The following is a 16,970-nucleotide window of genomic DNA, read 5'->3' as shown; positions in this document are numbered from 1 at the left end:
TGCTCTTCCTTGAGTTCCTACTGAGATCAGCAGAATGCCTGAGCCTGTACTCCAGGAGAGGAGCCCTGCTGCTGTGCCCTGAAGGTACCCAGACAGCGGCTTCACTTGTCACTTCCAGTCATTTCAAAGGCAGCATTCCTTGTGGCCTGCTTTGATTGGGAACCTCTGGAAATTCTGAGCAATGTTCTATTTAAATCTAGCAAAACCCTATTTCTTACAGAGTACTTGGAAGAAAGGACTGATGGAAAGGGAGAATCTCCATTTTGTGGCTCCACATGATTCAATTCTGTGGCCTTCAAAGTCAAAAAAGAAAATCATGTTGATTCATAAACAATCAGAGACTAAAATACTTCTGGTTTCCTTTTATTGTACTTCTGGGATCCAGCCAGCTATGTCCAGAACTCTGGGTAATTGGAAGAGTATATTTTTTTCAGCTATTTCAGGAACCATAGCAAGTTTTCTGAGTTGTTCACTTTAACACTTTTGTCTAATTTTTGTCACCCAATCATAAAGGAATAGAAAAGTTTCATTTAGAAAGGAAGCCAATTAGTGACCAAGGCTACCAGGTCAAAGACCAAAACCACACACAAATGGCTGAATTCCCATACATCACCACTGCGCCCACTTCCAGAATAGAACTTGAATGGTGAGAGGCAGGAGGCTGGAGTCTCGTCTCTGATGCAGGACTTACTTGATCTCCAGTGGCTGAAGTATATGCCTTGTGCTTCTAATGAAAGGATCACAATGTTGAGATATTAAACAAAGCCTGTGTGACCCTTAAATAAATAGAGAAAGAAACCAAGTTGATGTAGTCATAATACCTTAACTTCTATAGCACTCATAGTGTTCAATGCTTTTCATAAGCATTATATATTTTGATTGATTCTTCATCATAACCCAAATAGGATTAGTTGCATTTCTCATAATTTTGTGGCTGAAAAGCTGCCAGCACTAATGTTCTTTTGAGAAAAAAGTAGGTAGTCTAAAAACAATTAGGGAAAGACTTAAGACCACTGCTCCCACAAAAGAGAAATTTTCCCACTTTGTGTTGCAGGTTCAGAAAAATGTTCTCTGCCATCATCCTTCTAAAACAGGGGTCCCCAAACTTTTTACACAGGGGGCCAGTTCACTGTCCCTCAGACCGTTGGAGGACCGGACTATAAAAAAAACTATGAACAAATCCCTATGCACACTGCACATATCTTATTTTAAAGTAAAAAAACAAAACGAGAACAAATACAATATTTAAAATAAAGAACAAGTAAATTTAAATCAACAAACTGACCAGTATTTCAATGGAAACTATGCTCCTCTTACCGACCACCAATGAAAGAGGTGCCCCTTCCAGAAGTGCGGTGGGGACCGGATAAATGGCCTCAGGGGGCCGCATGCGGCCCGCGGGCCGTAGTTTGGGGACCCCTGTTCTAAAACATAATGCATGGACATATTGGAGGGTAATTGTTCTTAGACTTTTTAAAATTTATTTTTACTCTAATGCTTTATACAGATCAAAACTTGAAGGATACTCCACCTGTAACTTTATGTGATACATTTAACCTCTGGATAGTGGGCATGAAGTGGGGAATAAAAACACCTCACTTATTTGAAAACGAAGAATTGGATCAATTTGCTAAGAGTCCTCTTATTTCTTAAGATTTTTTTAAAATTGAATTTATTCAGGCTACATTGGTTAATAAAATTATATAGGTTTCAAGCGTACAATTCCAGATTTATGGCCCTTTCATCAAAGCATTTAACTCTAACACAACCTTGTTGATGAACTCAAACTGAAACCACAAAAATATGTCTTAAATTTTTTTAAACAGTCAGACTACTACATGGATTTTGTATGGATATTTGGGAGAGAGGTGAAGTAAATCACAGCCTTTCTGTCTGGCTCTCATAAACTGTTGCTCATCCTAATAAAGTAACCCAAGCACTCGCTATAGACAAAGTACAGAAGATGAAAGCTTGCTGCTTCCAGACCGGAAAAAAAAAAAAAAGACTGGTCATTGATCTTAGAGAAATTTCCATTTCCAAGCACATATTTCTTACACTCCTCCTTTGCATTTATGTTTCCTGGGTTACCATAAACCGAACCCACACAAATGCTTTATTTGTACCTTCTTCATGTCTTAGATGTACATGTGAAGTCATCTTTGATTCTTAACCAGCCTGCTAGCTCGGAGATAAGCATCTGTTCCTTCCTCATCCCTCTACCTTCCGTGATCCTCAACTCAGTGCCTCGCTTGCGGTCGGAACATAAAATGATGCTGAACTGAATTGATCATACAGTACTTCCTTATTCAGCTGACGCTTTAGCTTTTGCTAAGTGTTTCTTTGCTCTAGTTTGGAGCCAAAGCATTCAGAAGATTTTAACAACTAAAAATAATGCTAAAAGTAGCATGTCCTAGCCCAGAAGAGATTATGTCTCTCTCAAAGTAAGGATAGATGAGAATGAAAGGATTAAGAAGTACAAATTGGTAGTTACAGAATAGTCACAGAAATGTAAATTATAGCAAAAGACATATAGTCAATAATATCATGATAACTGTGTGTGGAGCCAGGTGGGTACTTGAAATACCAGGGCAAATCACACTATAAAGTACATGATTATCTAACCACTATGCTGGACATCTGAAACTAATACACGATAATATTAAATATAAATTGTAATTTAAAAAAAGAATATATGAGAAATGTTAAAATATCCATATGAGAACTGTAAAATGTTCCAATTATTTGTCTGTTTCCATCACTAGTCAAGTTCATCGGCAACTTCAAATTTGCATGAGAGAGGCTTCTGTTGCAGAGCATCAGGGTCATTTTATTTTATTGATTTTAATTTATTGTGTTTACCTAGATTCTAGTGTTGCCCCGAATGCATCCCCCTCCCCGTATTCCCCTCAACATCACCCTTGTCCCCCTCCCCCCTTCCCTTCAGGTTTATCCCATCCTATCATCCCCTTTCCCTCTGTTTTCTTTTCCTCTGGTCCCTTTGATCTCTCCTCTGTCTCAGTTCCGTTCCTCAGTTCACATTGTTCATTAGATTATTCAAATGAGTGAGGTCATATGATATTTTTCTTTTTCTGCCTGGCTTATTTCACTTAACATAATAGTTTCCATGTCCATCTATGTTGTTGCAAAAGGTTACCCCAAGAACGCTATAGCACTGTTTCAAAAGGAGAAATGTACCCCCATGTTTATGGCAGCATTGTTCATATAGCGAAAATCTGGAAACAGCCCAAGTGCCCATCCGTGGACGAGTGGATTAAAAAGCTGTGGTACATATAAAGAATGGAATACTATGGGGCATCAGGGTCATTTTGCAAATTCAGAATATCCAGGTAAATTGTTCATTTTTGTTAGTATTTGTTTTTTCCCCCAAAAAAGACTTTTAATAGAGCTCATTCTTAATAAAGTCTTGACTTGGAAATTTTTTATGCACTTCTGAAGTAGAAGGTGTAGGGAAATACAGAAAGGTGTGGTTACCCCTGAAAATAAGAGAAGTGATATGCAGCTTGTTGGGTATCTCCAGGGTGCCCACGAGGAGGCTTAATTCAGTACTTGGGCAACTTCATGTTCTGTAGGGTTCTAGTAAATGGTTTTTCATCTGATACGTTTACAGTAAAAGAATGCCTACCCAATCTGCTTTAGCTGCTCTCTAAACTTTGACAGAGTCTCCATTACCATTTCGATGTCTCAGAGAAAAGCTGTTTTGCTTTTTACAGAATCCACTCTAAGCAGAAGGCTGGGAGAGAGCCACGGACTGCGCATAAGAAACACGAGGGCTCCCTCTACAGAGGCTACGGCAAACGTGCCCTCCAGCCGGCTGCCCTGCGCTGGATACAGACTGAAGCTAGCAAAACAAAAACAAAAACAAAGCAAAAGGAAGCTCTGTAGGCTTCTTTTCCTGCGTACAGAACAGGGTGGGAACAGAAGGTAGAAAGAACCACTCTGTTTGCCAAGCAGAGGGGAAGAGTGATGAAAGAGAAGCTATTGTGTAAGAGAATGCAGTGTATATAAGCAGTTTAGTGCTTGTGTTCTGTAGAAAGTTTTCCTGTAATAACGATGACCGATTTAGTTTATTTTAAGCTCTTCGTCTCCTTGGTTTTCTTTTCTCCCCACCCCCCTTTCTCGTTCACTTTTTTGTAAGAGGGAAAGGCACAGCAGAAGGGGAGTCACGAGGAGGAGGATGGAGAAAATGATAAAACAAGGCAGCAGCGAGCGGAGCCAGGCTTTCCAGCCGCGCGGCAGAGGCACGTCCCACCACATTCCTCCGCGCGCGCGGGCGGGGCGGGCCAGATGAAGAGCTTCAAGGTCATCAAAGGAAGGAGAAATGAGGAGTTGCCTGAATCTGTGTTGATTGGTGCATTGCACAGAGCAAGGATGAAACGTAAAACTCAAAGGGAAAGGGCAAAGAAGATGAGAAATTTTATTCCTGAGGGAACTGAGCGGCTTGCGAACTGTGAAATGTCATTGGCAGGTAGCCCATTACATTTCAGAAAATGTGAAGTATGTGCCCTGCAGACAAAGGGGACCCACTGTAAACACGCTCAATAACTTTTTCAAAGAGAGAGAGGGTTTGTATTTACCTTTCAGAGACATTGGGTCACCCTGCTTTACACTGAAAGAAGGAAATGTCTCTAACACCTTAAACTCTTGAGTGCATACCACATACCACAAAACTCGAATATGGCTGCTAATGGGCGCAGCGGTCATCCAAAGGTAACCTGCTCAGCAGAAGTATTCACGTGGGGAACATGTTCTGATGACTTCCAAAGGTTAATTTATGTCCTCTTCCCAGAAATCAGAGTGTATTCCTCTGTACAAAAGGTAAATATATTAATAGAATCAGACTCTTTTTTTTAAACCTTCAGATCCAAAATGAAGAGTGAATGAGCTTTCTACCCATCCCCCACACCACCTCCCAGTCTTTACAGAGAAAACCTGGAGTAGTAACAATGCTTCAAGACTTAGCTGCCAGAGGGAAGGGGGACTAGGGGCTGGATCAAAGAAGGTGAAGGGATTAGCTAAAAAAACATATACATAACACATAGATGCAGACAACAGAGTGGCAATAGCTAGAGGAAAAGGGGGGGGGGTTGAAAGAAGGGGCGGAGGGCAAGATGGGAGAGGGGGGGAATGTGAGCCAAAAAAGACTTTGATTGAGGGCCAGGGCATGATGTGGTGGGTAGATGATGCTATACTGAGTTGTATACTTGAAACCTGTATGGTTTGGCAAACCATGTCAACCCAATAAATTTTTTTAAAAAAGAATAAAGCAATGATAACATGCTATAGCATGGATGAACCTTGAAAACATTATGCTGAGTGAAAGGAGCCAGTCACAAAGAACCACACATTGTATGATTCCGTTCTATGAAATGTCCAGAATAGGCAAATGTATAGAGGCAGGAAATGGATCAGTGGTTGCCAGGGCCCAGGGGGTGTGGGGAATGGGGAGTGACTGATAAAGGGCATGGGCTTTCTTTGAGGCTGATGAAAATGTTCTGGAATTAAATAGGTGGCTGCACAATTCTGTGAACATACTAAAAACCATTGAGTTGTCCATTTGTGGGAGAACTGTATGGTACTGAATTATAACTCAAAAAAAAAAGACTTGAATCAGGTTTTTCTGTAAAAATAACATTTGGGCATGGACTGAGCCTGAGACAGGATTCTTGAGTATGTTTGAGATAATGTAATCTCCTCCTCTTCCTCCTTCTTTTAATTAAGTTAGAGGCAGGGAAGCAAGGAGGCAGAAAGACAGACTCCTGCATGTGCCCTGACTGGAATCCACCCAGCAAGCCCCCTATTCCATGATGCTCTGTCCAACTGGGGCCTCTGCTCTGTTGCTTGGCAACCAAGCTAATTCAGCTCCTGAGGCAAGGCCACACAGCCATCTTCAGTATAAGGGGCCAACTTGCTCAAACCACTTGAGCCATGGCTGTGGGAGGAGAAGAGAAAGAGAGAGAGAGAGAGAGAAGTGAGTGGGGTGGAGAAACAGATGATTACTGCTCCTGGGTGCCCTGGCCGAGAATTGAACCAGGACTTCCACACACTGAGCCAATGCTCTACTGCTGAGCCAACCGGCCAGGGCCAATATAATCTTCTATAGTGCTCTTTATTAGGATAGAGGAAGAAGGGGCAAAGGAAATTAAATAAGGACTAGAAGATGAATGGATGACTAAATAGATAAATAAAATCTAGTTTATTCTTACAATGAAATGCTATTTTGCAAACTAAAAAAGGAATGAAACACTAATACACACTTACCATACGCATAGACTTCAAAAACACTAGGCTAAGTGAGAGACATCAACAAGAAAAAACTCAAATATTGTATGATTCCATTTATATAAAATGTCCTGTTAGGGGCCCTGGCTGGTTGTCTCAGTGGTAGATCATTGGTCCAGTGTGTGGAAGTCCCAGGTTTGATTTCTGGTCAGGGCACTTAGGAGAAGTGACATCTGTTTCTCCACTCTCCCCACCCCACCATCTATCTCTCTCTCTCTCTTACCTTCCTGCAGCCATGGCTCAAATGGTTCAAGCAAAGTTGGTCCTGTGTGCTGAGGATGGCTCCATGGGTTCTCCTCAGGTGCTAAAATGGCTCGGTTGCCAAGCAACAGAGCAGAGGTCCCAGACAGGCAGAGTAGGGTGCTTGCCAGGTGGATTCCCGGTCGGAGTATATGTGGGAGTCTGTCTCTGCCTTCCCACATCTCACTTAATAATTATAAAAAAATATCCTGCTAGGATAAAGCTATGGAGACAGAAAGTGAAATAGTGTTTGCCTGGGGCTTGGGCTGGGAATGAAGATTAACTATAAAAGGAATGAAGGATCTTATTGGAGTAATGGAAATGTTCTAAAATTAGGGGTGATGATGGCACAACTCAGTAATTTTACTGAAAATTACTGAATTATATATAATACTTGAAGTGAGTGAGCTTTATGGTATGTAAATCATACCTCAATGAAGTTGTATTTTTAAAATAATTGGAAGATTTGGTAGAAGAAGACATTGATTTGACTTTATAACATTTTAAGGAAAGAAGATTTTAAAAAATGAAAATATACGCCTTCCCCTTTAAACCCACTTAGATAGGTCTGTACCTAATTCAACCAATAATAACACTTTGTTTCTTAACTAAAATATTTCACATGGCCCATCCCATATAGAGTTATTTGTATATGTACCTTTCTCCTTCCCTAGACTGAGATCTTAGAAGAGAGGCCCTGTTTTGTATCTATTTTCTACCATTGTTGGTGTTATTCACAGTAGCTTTCACAGAGAGCACTTAATGAGTAATTTTTTATTTGAAAACATGATCTTCAAGAAAGCAAAAGAAGTCTAAATGGAGCAAGAGAAAAGATGAATCATCCAAAGAAGTTATATATTATGCAAATAGACATGTTATCTCTAGAAAACCAAATTCCACATAAAGGCTTATTAAAAAGAACACTTTTCAAGAGAATCCAAGACCTTAAGAGAAGGAAATGAAGAAATGTAGGTAAAAATGAAGTATTAGAAACAAAAACTTATCCATTAATATATCACAATATTGCACCTCCACTCATGCAAATATTTTTCCTTTCTATCATCATCGCACTCTCTCTCTACATACACACACACACACACACATACACACACACACACATTCATGCACAGACATGCAGATGCACAAGCATATGTACCAGAAATCACACATAAGAGTAGAAGGCAGGCCTGACCAGGCGGTGGCGCAGTGGATAGAGCGTTGGACTGGGATGCTGAAGACCCAGGTTCGAGACCCCGAGGTTGCCAGCTTGAGCGCTGGCTCATCTGGTCTGAGCAAAAGCTCACCAGCTTGAGCCCAAGGTCGCTGGCTCAAGCAAGGGGTTACTCGGTCTGCTAAAGGCCCGCGGTCAAGGCATATATGAGAAAGCAATCAATGAACAACTAAGTTGTTGCAACGCACGGCAAAAAACTAATGATTGATGCTTCTCATCTCTCCGTTCCTGTCTGTCTGTCCCTGTCTATCCCTCTCTCTGTCTCTGTAAAGAAAAAAAAAAGTAAAAAAAAAAAAAAAGAGTAGAAGGTAATGGTAAGCACTGAGAAGCGCCTTGAGTTATGGGATCTGGTACAGGACATTCTCAGCAGATGCCTTGCTGGAGGGACACATCTTTAGGTGATCAATATATATCAATGCATTTTATTGCAAAGACAACTCTGTAGAAACACAACTTTTCTGAGTCATAAAGGCTATCTCTGATTCAAAACCACCAACTAGAATGGTCAAACAAGAGTTTCCACTAGCCATATATTTGGTTTGATCTCTTGGACAAAGCTTTGTTAAGACCATAAGATTCAGGAGTTACACCAAAGGGCAGAATCTATGTATTTTACCCCTGTAGACAGTAGTGCCTAGGGCAGAGGTTCACATATAGAAATAGCCAAGTAAACAGCAGTCAGATTGTAATTTCTAAAAGAAAGAAAGGATGGAAGGAGGGAAAGAAAGAAAGAAGAAAGGGTAGAGGGAAGGAAAGAAATATGACCATTAAAGAGGTAAGAAAATAGCATCAATTTAATTTTACAGTTGATTAATTTGTGTGGGAGCAGGGGAAGCTAAGAGATGACAACTATTGTCATGTTTTTAAAGAATCACTATGAAGAAACATCAAATAATTATTCTAATCCTCCAAGGAATAGAGAAACAGAGAAAATACACTTAGATTGCTTTAAAAAAAAAAAAAAGGCACTTCAATTAGCCAAAAGCAAGCTTGTCAATAAGAGTAACTTAGCAGGTTCCTAAGAGCCAACGTACCATTCATACCTGCAGATGTTTGAGGAGGCAACTATTATTTTTTTTAAGTTAGAGTAAATACAGACCTGTCCAAGGCATGAAGTTAGTTGAACCAGGAACCACTTCTGCTCCCTTCCTCATGTCTGATTTTATTCAATTTTCTAATGCTTATCTTGTAAATATACTTGTAATAACCTGCCCTCTTACTAGCACCTTCTTGTAAATGAGATGCCTATCTGGGTTTATCCCAGTTAAATAAACTGAATTCAATAAAACCTATCCTGGGTTATCCTCCAGGAGAGTTATTACTCCACTAACATGCTACTGTTGCTACTGTTACCTAATGCTTTGACTTCTTCTTTAGGCTTGAGTTATGCTACGTTGTTGTATACCTAAGATAAGAGGCTGTCTGGAGTCTGTTCAATGTTATCACGTAACATGCAGTGACTTTTTTATTGAAGGCACTCTATGAGTACCTCTGCACTCATGCAGGTTTTATTGAGACTAATTCAGAGACTGTGTGTGTGTGTGTGTGTGTGTACATACATATGTGTGCACACTCAGATATACATATATATATTTAATGATATATGCATTTTTAAAGGTAATTGCTGAACTGAAAACAAAGTCATGATGTACTCTTACAGTTAGCTGATAATCTGCATTAATCTGTCAGACCACTGTGCTCTGTGTTGAATTAATCTAGTTTAAAGTTGAACGTGAGAACGCTGGTCTCTTCAGTGCACACCAGCACAGTGAGAGCTTGCTGTCCCTCTACACCAGGGGTCTCAAACTCACGGCCCGCGGGCCGCATGCGGCCCACCGAACAATTTTGTGCAGCCCGCACACTATTCCACGAAGTTCAAAATATTTTGGATAAAATTAAGTAAGCCTAGGGGCCTACTTGTATTTTTCATTTCTCTAGCATCCTAGCTAGATATTAGCTTAGTTAACAGCAGTTGTGATGCGAACTACAGTTTCTGGTCGTTTTGTGACACTGAGTAAACTGCATGTACGATTGTGCTTGTTGTACTGATTTTTTTTTGTTTTCAACTGCAGTGAGAAAAGTGTTGCGTAACAGTTGCCTTTTGTAGGCCTAGTGCGGCCCGCCAAACGGCTGTGATCTTGCTCTGCGGCCCACATGCTGAGTTGAGTTTGAGACCCCTGCTCTACACTAACCAACTGAGCCTCTGCCTGATGTTTGCCACTTCAGATCCTTGAAGAAGCAGCAGTTTCCAACCCTGATGTTCCTAGACTGTTAAATTCTTCACAAAGTTAAAAATGGGGAGTGCTACTGATAGAGAGATGGTGTTTCCAAAAGCCAAATGGAAAATTTTACATTTCCTATGAAGGCTGTAATGAGCAAACAGTCTGTCTTCTTTGATTTTGAATTGTGTCAAGTCTTTGAACAATCATGATTATCTCATACATAGAAGCACTGGTCAACATCATACACGATCTGGATGAATCAATTAGGAAATTTAATTATTTCTTAAAATTGTAGTTTGATAGGTTAAAAATATTTCAAAAGGTAGAACCTAAAAAAAAAAAGAAAAGATATGTCAGTGCCCAGAGGATAAGAAGGTTTGGTACTGCTACCATGGAAACAGCAGCAGGGAAGGGGAGAGTGTTGGCCTGGGAATCAGAATTCATTAAATGAAAGCATACCCAGACATCTTGTGAATCAAGTCCAACTTAAAAAAAGTAAAAACACATGCCGTACTTCCACTTCCTGCTCCATGATTCAGGGCCCCAATTCACCATTTAAAATTTGAAAAATTCTACAACTATTTTTCTACCACATAGACCCAGATTTTTGCCAGACAAATATTCCACACCTCTTTCTCCTGTCCATCCTATTACATCCATTCAGAGAACACAACTTCCAGGAAAAAAATTATGCATTAAGTAGGTAAAAGATTAATGTTCACATTTTTATGCTTCCAAAGAGGGACAAAGAGAGAGAAAAATTCTCTAGTTTTTTTGCTGTTTGGAAACTAAGGGTTTAGTTCCACCAGTTCTGAATATTGAGGAAATAATCCGTTGGTAAAGATGCCATCTCAATAAAGCAACAAGGTCATAGAAGAATGACAGCCAGAAACTGGAAATTCAACCAATAGTTCTCTGAAAAGTTGCCCTCTAAGAGCTATAGGTAAATGAATGTGACTATCTCATGGTTTTAAAAGGTTGAAAACAGGAAAACACATATATTATGTGGCATATCTAAAAAATGGAAAATTATTTGATCATAAAAAAAGAGTGAAAAAATGGAGACATGCTACAAAATGCATGAACAATGAAAATATTATGCTAAGTGAAATAAACCAGATGCAAAAGATGACATACTATATGATTCTATCTATGTAAAATATTCAGAAAAGGTAAATCTATAGAGACAGTAATTAAAATCATGGTTGCCCAGGGCTAGGAATGGATGAGAATGGGGAGTGACTGCGAATGGACACAATATTTCTGGAGTGAGGCAAATGTTCTAGCACTGGACCTTGGTAATGGCTGCAGAACGCTATAAATATACTGAAAATCATTGAGTTGCACATTTAAAACGGGTGAATTCTATATGTAATTTATACCTCAATAAAGCTATTAAAATATTTGTAAAAGTTTTAAATCATATAACATGTTCACTCTTGCATCGTCAGCACCCAACATGGTTCCTGCCACATAGTCGGTGCCTAATACACACTCACTAAATAAATGGGTGAATTAATGAATAAAGTGAAGACTGAAGAACACAAAAACAATTTGTGACTTACAGGAAGACCTGTGCATGCATGTTGAAAAGACTCATTAGGCTCTATCCAGCTGGCTCAGTGGATAGAGCATCGGCCTGGCATGCAGACATCCGAGGCTTGATCCCCGGTCAAGGTACACATGAGAAGCAACCATATGCTTCTCTCCCTCTCCATCTCCCCCTCTCTCTCTCTTCTCTTGCAGCCAGTGGCTTGATTGGTTCAAGCATCAGCAATGGGTGCTGAGGATAGCTCAGTTGATTGGACCATTAGCCCCAGATGGGGGCTGCCAGGTGGATCCCAGAGCACGTGTAGGAGTCTGTCTCTATCTCCTCTCCTCTCACTTAAAAAAAAAAAAATTCCACTTATAATTGCATCAGAAAAGAACAAATACTTAGAAATTTATCCAGGAAGTGAAAAATGTATACACTAAAAACTATAAGATATTAATGAAAGAAATTGAAGAAAACAGAAATAAATGGACAGATATTTCATGGTCATGGTTTGAAAGGACTAATATTGTTAAAATGTCCATAATGCTTAAAGCAATCTACAGATTCAATTCAATACCTATCAAAATTCCGATGGCATTTTTTACAGAAATAGAACAAATAATCCTAAAATTTATATGGAATCATGAAAGACACTGAATAGCCAACTAAATCTTAAGAAAGGAAAAAGAAGGTGGCATCATATTACTTGGTTTTAATATTACAAAGTTATAGTAGTTAAAACAGTATGTTATTGGCATGGAAACTGATACATAAATCAATAAAACAGAAATGAGAGCCCTGAAATTAACCCATATATATATATGGGTTTATATATATATATAATATATATGGTTAATTCGTTTATAACAAAGGAGCCAAGTCTATGCAATAGGGAGAGGACAGTCTCTTTAATAAATGATGTTGAGAAAGCTGGACAACCACATTCAAAAGAATAAAACTGGACCACTATCTTACCACACACACACACACACACACACACACATACACACACACACACACACACACACACATACACACACACACACACACACACACACACACACCTCAAAATGGATTAAAGACTTCCATATGAAACCTGGAACATAAAACTTCTAGAAGAAAAAATAGGGGATAACTTCTTTGACACTGGCCTTGGTAATGATTTTTTGGATCTGATGTAAAGGTAACAAAAGCAAAGCTAAACAAGTCAGCAAACTAAAAAACTTCTATACAATAAAGGCAACCTACTGAATGGGAGAAAACATTTTTAAATCAAATATGTGATAAGGGGTTACCAACAAATATATATAAAAACACCTATAACTCAATAGCAAATAAAACAATTTGATTAAAAATGAGCAGAATATCTGAATGTTAGGCAAATAAGTCTGTTAGGCTTGCTCGCTTGTACTCTGCCTGACTGGTGCATGAGTATGGTGCAGCACCATGGATGTATAGTCTATGTAAGGCTGGGTGGCAGATTGTAGATTGCAAATTGCCTGCCGCCATTGGGAGGGGAGGGGCCTTTTTATTTATTTTTTGCTATTGTTCGCCTGGCCTGCTTGCTTGTCAGCCCAGAGAGAGAGGGGGTGGGGGGAGGGAAGCGGTTCTCCCTGCCTGTTTGCTCATCTGCCATTGCAAGACTAATAAACAGAATGGCCCACCATTTCCCAGCTCCACAGTTCCTTTACCATTTGCCCAAATTCAATGTGAACCTGCCTGGCCATGGCCACCAGCCTTACACTGAATAAACATTTTTCTGAAGAAGACATAGAGATGCCAACAGGAACAATAGTCCTTCCTTAGCCACAGTTTCGCTTACCATGGTTTTAGTTATGTGCAGTCAACTGTGGTCTGAAAATAGTAAATAGAAAATTCCAGAAATAAATAGTTGATGTTTTAAATTGTGTATCATTCTTAGTAGTATGATGAAATCTTGAACTGCCCAGGTCTGTTCCACCTAGGGTGTGAATCATCTCTTTGTCCAGTGTATCCCTGCTGTATATGCTGTGAGTCACTTAGTAGCCATCTTGGTTATCAGATAGACTGTCACAATATCACAGTGCTTGTGTTCAAGTAGCTTTATTTTATTTTATAATGGCCCCAAAGTACAAGAGTAGTGATGCTGGCAATTCAGATATGCCAAAAGGAAAACTTAACGTGCATTCTTTAAGTGAAAAGGAGAGTAAGGTTCAGTAAGATATTTGAGAGAAAGAAAGAAAATTCTAGTTTTAAAAAATATTGTTATAATTATTCTATTTATTATTAGTTATTGTTGTTACTATGCCTAATTTATAAGTTAAACTGTATAATAAGCATAAAATACAGGAAAAAACATAGTATATATAAGGAGTGGTGGGATTCAAATAATTTAACAATCAGTTCTCTGCCCTAATGACCTTTTTAGGTGTAAAAAAACAACACACCAAAAGATAGTTTATTATTTCATGCATTTAATACTTAAATAAGAACAATAAAGGAGGCACACAAAACTAGACTATGGTATAAGAAAGAGTTTTAAAATATTAATGAAAAAATGTTAAATAATACCCAACAACAACAACAAAAAAACTGTTATTTAAGATATTTTCATATTGCTTCTTGATTGGTGTCTTTACTTACAATTTTTTTTACCTATAGATTGAATGAATAATACTACGAGCACTTAGAATACGCTGTTGTGCAGATGAATATTAAAAAAGAGTGAGGAATGTAAATTTGTTATTTCCACATTGGGCAGCTGCCCAGGTGCCCACCTTAGAAAGAACCCTGAATACAAGTGCCATTTTAACAACCGGTTCGCAGAACTCAACAAAAAATTAGGTATCGGTTCTGCACAACCGGTTCAAGCTGGCTGAATCCCACCCCTGTCTGTAAAGTTTGCTACTATCCATGGTTTCAGGCATCTGTCCTGGGGTCCTGAAACATATCTCTGGTGAGTAAGAGGGGACTACTGTACGTGAAAAAATGCTCAATGTCACTAATCATTAGAAAAGTGCAAATCAAAGCCACAATGAGATGTCACCTCACATCTGTCAGAATGGCTATTATCAAAAATACATGAAAAAAGCTAGTGTTTGTGAGGATATGAGGGAAAAGCAACACTTGTGCACTGTTGGTGGGAATGTAAATTGGTGCAACAGTATGGCAATTCCGCAAAAAATTAAAAATAGAACTACCATGTGATCCAGCAATTTCACTTCTGGGTACTTATTTATCTAAATAAAATGAAACCACATTCAAAATGGCATATGTCTCCACCCCCCACCCCCGTGTTCATTGCAACATTATTTACAATAGCAAAGACAGAAACAACCTAAGTGCTCAACAATAGATGAATAAAGACAATGTACTATAAATATACAATAAAATACAATTCAGTCATAAAAAAGAATGAAATGTTGCCATTTGTGACAACATACATGGAACATGAGGGCATTATGTTAAGTGGAATTAGTCAGATGAAGAGTCAGATACTGTATGATCTCAATTATATGTGGAATATAAAAACAGTATATATATATTATTATATATATATCACGGATACAGAAAACAAATTGGTGGTTGCCAGAGTGGGAGGTGGGGATGGACAAATGGGTGAAGGGTGTCAAAAGGTACAAACTTTCAGTTTTAAAATATACAAGTTTTAGAATGCAATGTACAGCGTGGTGACTGTAGTGACTAATACTGTATTGCATATTTCAAAGTTGCTGAGAAAGTAAATCTTAAAAGTTCTCATCATAAGAAAAAATATTTTCTGATTGACTTTGTGACTAATATCTACCTGATATAAAAACATTAAAACAGCAAGTGGATTCGTTCTGTAGTAAATTATTACAAACTCAAACAACACAAATTTATGATCTTCTATTTCTGGAGGCCAGGAGTTTGAAATGAACCTCTCTGGGCTAAAATCAAGGTGTGAGCAGGGCTGTGATCCTTTCACAGGGGCTTTGGGGGAGAATTTGTTTCCTTACCTTTTCCACCCTCTAGAGGTCATCAATTTCCTTGGCTCCTGGTTCCCTGCCTGTATTTTCAAAGCCAACAATATTGCACTTCTCTGACCATTTTCCTATAGTCATGTCTTCCTCTCACTCTTAACATAGGTGGAAAAGTTTCTATAATTTTTTAGGGTTCGTGTGATTAGATTCTGTTCATCAGAATAATCTAAGAAAATCTCCCCATCTCTTAAATTTTTACTTTTATCATATTTGCAAAATCCTTTCTGTGATGTAAAGTAACATATTCATAGTCACTAGGGATTAGGAATGTGGGCATCTTTGCTGAGGACATGATTCTGCCTACCATCGCATGATTCTAATTCATGTATAGTCAGAGAATTGAATTGTAATAAAAAATATCACATAATTATTATGGAAATGCTATTAGTAGATTATAATAGACATAAAAGGTTAGCCTTTATAAACTCCACTTTGAACCAGTGGAGAAATGACTGTTTATTCAGTAATTAGTGAGATAACTGTGTTACAGTTAGAAATTAATTAAATTGGATACCAACCTCCTATACTACAATAAAATTAATTCCATATGGATCAAAGATTAAAAAAAACAAATTAAAGCATATAAACTAATACAAACTATGGAGAAACTTTTTATAGTTTCTAGGTGAGGAAGCCCTAAGAGAATATATTGATAAATGCAGCCACATAAAACTTTTAAAATCTGTGTGATAACACAGTATCATAAACAAAATCAAAACCCAAACCATGAATTCTATTTTAAAACATTGGAACTCTTTTTCTTCACCAGATTAATTTACCTAATATACAGGAATTGAGCAAAAGCAGGCTTGCAGTTATGAATACATGAAACACAGTTTATTCTTATATTATTATTTATTAATTATTGTATTATCTCCCATAAGAGCAACTGTAAATCTACTTTTCCCTCGCCTTGTATAAAGCCCCTACAAATCAATGAAAAAGAACTAGTGATAAAAAAAATTGACAAAAGTTGTGTATAAATAATTCACAAAAGGTGAATTCAAATGTCTCTTAAACACATGAAGCTCTGTTCAAATTCACTTGTAAACAGAGGTATGAGAAACTACCTTAAGGCACCACTTTTTACCTAATGGTAATGGTGATAAGCAAATCTGATAGCGTGCTTTGTTAACCAGGGTATGAGGACACAGGGCTGGAGTTCATGTTAATTGATAAACCTCTATGAAGGGTAATTTGCAACATCTATTAAAATTAAAAATGCACATATACTTTGGTAAACTAAATTTTGGTTCTACAAATCTTACTGTAAAATATATATGGGCAAAATGCAATGTGTCCAAAAATAAATTCATTTAGAATTGTTTTTTTATAGAAAATGGTAGACATAAATAAAATATCCACTTATAGGTTTCAGGTGAATTATAATAATCCATACATTCAAATATTCTGAAATAGTCTCCAGCCACCAACAGAATGAA

The sequence above is a fragment of the Saccopteryx leptura genome, chromosome 11 (genome assembly GCF_036850995.1).
Source record: "Saccopteryx leptura isolate mSacLep1 chromosome 11, mSacLep1_pri_phased_curated, whole genome shotgun sequence".
NCBI classification, from domain to species: Eukaryota; Metazoa; Chordata; class Mammalia; order Chiroptera; family Emballonuridae; genus Saccopteryx; species Saccopteryx leptura.
This window is presented reverse-complemented; position numbering follows the sequence as displayed.